We start from the raw sequence: 6,342 nt of genomic DNA, 5'->3' as shown, positions 1-6,342 counted from the left end.
CTTTTCCCAGTCTGTTTAAAAACTCTGCCCACCCTTTCATCTGTTAATGCAGCTATCAGCAAAGCTTTTTTCTACTCCAGCAAAGGGGAAGAGGCTCCTCCTTTGAAGAGCTGAGCATATGAAGAAAATGCATTTTAGTGGAATTTATATAAAATGTCTTTTTCTTTCCTTGAAAGGTTCAAAGTTTTCAGCCCACTCCTGCTGTGTCTTTGCTGGTTATAACATTTGGATTTCCATACCGACGGCAGCACAGACTGAAGATGTTGACAAACCTCCTCCTTCGTTACTTTGTACAAATGTCTCAACATAATGCAGGCGGCTTTGAATCGACTTAGAGGAAATCCTGAGGAAGGCATTGCTTTGGCATCCCTCTCTAACTGCGGCCTCCTTCCCTTCCAGAAGGGAAACAGCAAAGCCCAAGATCAGGAGAACTTCAAGCTTTGCATTACATGTATCCCTTCACCTCTTAGGCCTTTTGAAAGAGACTACATGCGGCACGTTAAAAGATAATACTGAAGATTTTTCAAGACTACTCCTTCATGGTCAGGAGATCCCAGAATGTATCCTAGCCATCTGGAGTTGTTATTAGTTAGTTATTAACAATGTCACCATGATGATATATTACTCAGTAACGAGCACCCAGCTGGCTGAACGCAATTGGAAGATTCAGGCTCTGTAAAATTGCGCTGAGAACATGAAGACAGAGGCTGTGCGGGTGGAGTGGGATGGGTCCCGCAGCGAGCATCCGTGTGGGAGCAGGGTGGGCTCCAGCAGCACAGGGCTGTCTCTCAGTGCCCGTGGAGCAGCCAGCTCAGCACCCATGCATGCTGGAGAGCTGTGCACCCAGCGGGCACGCACCACGCACGCTGTCCTAGGGCCAGGCACGAGCTGCCCTGGAGCATTCTCTCCCCACCACAAACCCTCCTGTGGTTCTCAGGAGACACATCAGCCACCCTCCCAGCTCCCAAGGCCTCCTCTCCTGCTGCCCTTGGTCAGGGAGGATTAATTTTCCAGGACTTTGGGGTGGAGCCAGGTGACACAAGAGCTGCAGTGGCTGGGCTCGGTCAGCACCAACCAGGTACAGACCTTTTCCAGTCTCAGCCAGGCAGCAGCTCTCTCCATCCCAATGTCTGCACCGAGTTCTCAGCTGTCTGGATGATAACGAGCCATGCTGGGGAGGATGGGCAAGAGAAACTTCCTGGCTCCACAGCGTTGCCTGGCACACCCCGTCCTGCCCCTCGCTGTCATCCTCACAGCACTTGTTTTTATTCTCTGTCTAGAGGCTCTGCTTGCCCACAAGCAAAAGTCAAAGACAGATAGATTTACCTCACAGAAGATAGATTTACCTCCAAGCTACGCTGAAACAAATGGGGACTCTCTTTTAACCTTGCATATGCTTGCCTTATTATTTCAATGATGCTCATGTAGAGAGCAGTAAATCTACTTTAGCAGCGACTCACTCTACCTATGAAGTTTATAAATCACTTAAGGAACAGCCCTATCCTGCATTATTAAAGGCATGGTTTTATACTTTATTTCCGAGCCACAGATAAATTCCAGCAGGCAGCTGTGAGCCATGCATCTTCCCTGTCCAGCATCAGGCTTTCTGGTAAGCAAAGAACAAATGGCATGAAAATATCCTCATGAGAAATGCTGCGTAACGCAAAGATGGAGCAGCAGGTAACACAGCCGGCTAGAACATTTTCCTGATGTGACCTCTGGAAGTAACAGATAAAGTCACCAATGGGTGAATCCCACCCTCCCCTTTGCTGCTTCTCCCTTAAACTCACAGGAGAGATTCATACGCCAGGCTGCAAACTGCAGAGCAGTCTCCCAGAGGAATCATTCAGACCTGCAAAATCTCTTCAGCAGAAACCTTGCAAGCTTACGGATCCAGCACTCTCATAAAACTTAATTTAGCAGAAGGCAAAGGAAGGGGAAAAAAAGTACGTGACGGTCAGGGGCTGCTCTGCACCTCCAGCTCCTGCTGAGCACACGCACCTGGGTGCCTCTGTTTGCTTCTTGCAGCTCTGTTAGTGAGGTGAGAAGAGCTGGAGGAGGAGAGAGGCTAAAAAAAAAAAAGTGTTTCCACCGTGTGCTTTCAATACCATGTTGTGTAGCATCATGTTTCCTCTGTGTGTGCATTCACCTCGTCTCCCCAGCGCGGGTAACACAGCAAAAAGGGGGAAAAACAACACTTAGCTGCCAGCACGCAGCTGTATAAAACCTCTCGAGCTGGCAGCAGGACAAAGGGCCAAGTTTAATGCTTTAAATTATCATGAGCTGCTTTTTGAAGCGCGAATGGCCCAGTAGGTGCCTGGGCAGCCCCCCAAGCACCACTGCTGGGACCCCCACGGGCTGCAGCCCTGCTGGCACAGCCTCCAGCCGTGGGCAGCACTTACAGCTCATGGGTTCCCGTGGCTGCACAGCAGCGATGGGTTAGGACATCTGAGAGCACGCGTTTGTCTCCCATCACTGTGCTTAACGAGTCGCACACGCTGGGCTTTGCTCAGACTCGGAAACGTAACCAGCGTGCGGATTTTAAGCACGTTGCACAGAGAATAATTTGAACTACTTCATCTGTTCTGTGTTACTTTAAGTCTTCATCACCGCTGGCCTATCCCCGCTTCCCATCCCTCATTCTCCCACGACATCGATACAATCATTAAATCTGCAGCATGCAAGGATGGCTCCCAGCCGCAGCACTTGGCAGCTCTGCCTTTGCCCAAGTGCCCAAGAACTTGTTCAAAAGCTGAATTTTTGAGTGATTTATGTCTGTTCTCGCTGTGATACAGATGGCTTATTGATCCGTTTAATCTAAGTACCTGTGGCTTTGCAGAGGAAAATACAATACTTTTTGTGCTGCTCATTTACTTACTCGTTTCCTAGAGCGAGAATGTGCTGCCTATTATCTTAATTGACTGATTTTCAGCAAGTTTTGGTCTAGCCAGAGCAGAGCTCGTTTCAGAGAGCAGAGCCTGTCAGAGGGGAAATATGCTCAGGGTGGAAGGAGCGGGGCCTGCAGAAGGGGCCACCCCCACCCATGGGCCCACCCCGCTGCCCCACTGCCCCCGGGTGCTGGAGCTGTGGTCCCAGAGGGTGCCCGAGCTCCACCAGAAGCAGCAGGAACATAAGCCAGTAAAACACTGTTTCAGCATCCTGAACGATTCCACACAGTTCCTGGACACCCAGATAATCCCTGTGAAGAAGTGCTTTTCCTCCCTGCTTCTGTTCAGCAGAAAGTTTGTCCATCCCCCAGGTCTCAGGATGTCCACGACACATCACCCACTTCCTCCACTCCCAAAGGGCCAGGACTAGGAGAGCCACGCCGAGGCCATCTCTGAGGACACGGCTGTTTGAATTCCAGGCAATGGAAACTGGCAGCGCTTTCATTAGGTGCTCTCTACTTCAAGCAACAGTCGCAGTACTTACATCGAAGCCGCCAGTCTCATTATCTGAGACCTTTTTTCCTCCTTCCACCACTGGAGCCAGTAGAGATGCTACTTCTGCTGAAGACGGAGCAAAGTCCAAAGGAGACGGTCATATCCCTTTTAATCTTCCTCATTTTTTTCCAATTATGATGAATCAAAGCGAACCCTAACCTTTGCAGTGCCAAAGGAGAGCCTGGCATGCATTCTGGAAAAAGTTCTGTTAATGAGGAGCGGATAATAACATCCATTTCTGTGAGCAACGTAAGATGAATCAAGACGCACTAAAAACTGCAGCCCTGTCTGGCTGCAGACAGCCTTGCTGCTCCTCCAGGCAGCGGGAGCAGCCCTGCTGAACTCCAGGGGCAATAAGGAGACATCCCGAGCAGCACAAGAACACACCCTTACCAGCACAGAAGAAAATGGTTGTCCAGTCCTTTCCCCATCCTTTCGTGCAAGAGCCGGCCCGCTAGCATGCCACATCACCTTCATTTGGGATCTGCATCGTATCATTTGGCTCAGAGCAGTGCTTGTCCCAGCCTGTCCATGCTGAGCCTGCTATGGAGCACATGAGGACAGAACACTGGTTCTCAGTACCCCCAGGGGAGGAGCAGGTTTTCTCACGTTGCTCCTGATTTATACCAGCAGCAGGACAGTGTCACACCTGGAGCCTTTACATCATTGGAAGAGCTTTTTACCAAGTAGCCCTAATTTCAGGAAGGCTTAATCTGTTCTCGGGAGCTACTAGCTCCTCTTTATGATCACGTCTCAAAAATAGCAACATTATCATCACCCTTGGCAGAGAATAAAGTGAGAAGAAAAACTCATAGAAGAAGAGAAAGGCAATGGTGGGGAACGAGCACTTCTGAGCTGCACTGCATATTTGCCTCCCAAGGCACAATGGTGATGCACTCACCTGGCTGGTACCTGGCAGCTCCTTACAAGCTCACACCTGAATATCCTTACTGCAGAAACAAGGGCCTAACAAGCCAGCTCACAAATAGGTTTTCTGCAAGAGGAAAATCACTCACAGTTGCTACACACAAAGTGAGACTAATTTACTTTTCCTTAATTAATCATCTTCATTTCCTCCCTCTTTAGCCTTATTCAATGAGGTGTAAATTGCAGGGGCAGATGCATGTTCTGGGCTGAATTCCAAACTAAATGTTCTTCAGAAAGCGAGAAGGCTCTTAGTGAAGAATTTCAGTGTTTCGCTCTCATCAGACGCTCACGTTCAGCTGATTCTGAAGGCTTCGGTTCCATCCTTTTACTCACGTTCATTCAGACAGATAACGGCAGGATTTGCACCTTGAGAACAAAAACCTGAGCTCAGCAAAGAACAAACGTCCTCAGGGTTCTGCTGCTGTGGCGGTGCTGTCAGTGCCCAGCCAGCCCTGGGCTTCGTGCTGTGGGGGCCGGGGCTGCAGGTGGGCTTCTCGCTGGGGGTCTTCCTGCACACAGCTTTGCTCCCCAGGGGGCTCTGGAAGCTCCGCTTATTTGTGGGCGCCTTGGAGTTGAGAAGCACAGGAGGTCCTCAGGGAGGCTCCGGTCTTGGTGCTGGTCCAAAATTCCACCGTTCTGCAATGGTTTTGGTGCTGCAGTGATTAAGGAACTACTGAGCCGCTCACGTGCTGCCAGACTGATCAGTGAAAGAACACATTAGGGAGAGGCTTCTGTGGTTAAGTTTCAGGGATGCACCGCTCGTTGTGTTCCTGACGTGACCTGAAAGCTCGGTTTGGAGCTTTCCATCTCTCCTGCACTACAGGGATAGCTCACGGGACGAAGGATAAAAGCATTTTTTTTTCCATTCTCCGTGTGTCAACAAGCCCTGGGCCCTTGTTTACAGAACTGAGCTATGGGCAAACACACTCTAATTCTGGGACTACATTTGCGACCGTGATACCTCAGCATGCAAATTAGCAGCCCGCACATTTCCCACTCCGTTATTATGGCAGCGTTCAATCATACAAATAAACTGTGTGCATAACGATGTAGGCACCGGGCTAAAAGCGTCGCCATAAATGAACCTTCTCTAATGTGCAACAGTTTCATCACTGATGTGGATTTCTAATTAGCGAATCTTGCGGTGAGAAAAGCTCGAATATTTTTATGAGCCAAGAAAAACGTATGTTCTGTAAAAGGCATAAAGTGGGGAGGGTGTTTGGGGGTGCAGTGATTTAGGAGAGGACCGCCTCTCAGAAACACCCTTATGTTCAGCACTACCAAACAGAGTGTCATATATCTGCATCAGACAGGTATTAATCCACCCCTGAAGGGCCAGAGCTACCCAGTCAACTCACAGATTGTAAATGTAGCTTTAGTTAATGTGGTAAAAATCAAGCATTTCTCTTTCAGCCGTAACTCTGATGGTGAAACCTGTTACAAGCAGAGCTTTTTAGTAGCTCCCATAGCGTAATTATTCATCAAACTGACAGAATAAAGATCCTTTTTATCCATCTTATATTTCGTCTGAAAACATTGAGGCTATTTGCAAGCAGCAGCCTCGCACACAACCCCAGGACATTGCTGATAATACCAGCAATAAATAAACATGGGTAATGCAGGCTGGAGGTGAGGACGGCCTCTTCTGCTCGTGCTGTACATTATCCACTATCCCTGTTTACAGGAGTTTTAATGTCAACGAATCCATCCTTTACATGTAATCCCTGGCCCCACGAGCAGTGCAGCGCTCACAGCGAGTGCCAAGCAAATCCACTGCCTCCAAGCAGCACGTGTGAGCACAGCACGGCCTGCACCACTGGCTGCATGGGCTTCTGCCTTAACCCTTCTGTGATAGCATCATCCAGCCCAGTGATTGTAGGAGCAATTAAAAACCAGCCGAGGTTACTGCTTAACACAAGCTGTATTTGCATTCAAAAGGCAATTTTAATTTGGATTTTAGCAGCAGTGGCTC

At 49.0% G+C, this 6,342-nt stretch overlaps 1 long non-coding RNA gene across 1 annotated transcript; it reads right to left on the bottom strand.

The window, feature by feature from the left end:
* Positions 699-4,421, bottom strand: LOC110400600. The gene is made up of 2 exons (XR_002439954.1): positions 4,345-4,421; positions 699-3,986 (listed from the first exon to the last, which is right to left on the bottom strand). It is a non-coding gene; the product is annotated as an uncharacterized LOC110400600 (long non-coding RNA).

This window comes from Numida meleagris, chromosome 5 (genome assembly GCF_002078875.1).
Source record: "Numida meleagris isolate 19003 breed g44 Domestic line chromosome 5, NumMel1.0, whole genome shotgun sequence".
Classification (NCBI taxonomy): Eukaryota; Metazoa; Chordata; class Aves; order Galliformes; family Numididae; genus Numida; species Numida meleagris.
The sequence above is the reverse complement of the archived record's forward strand: the minus strand, read 5'-3'. Positions and strand labels throughout refer to the sequence as shown.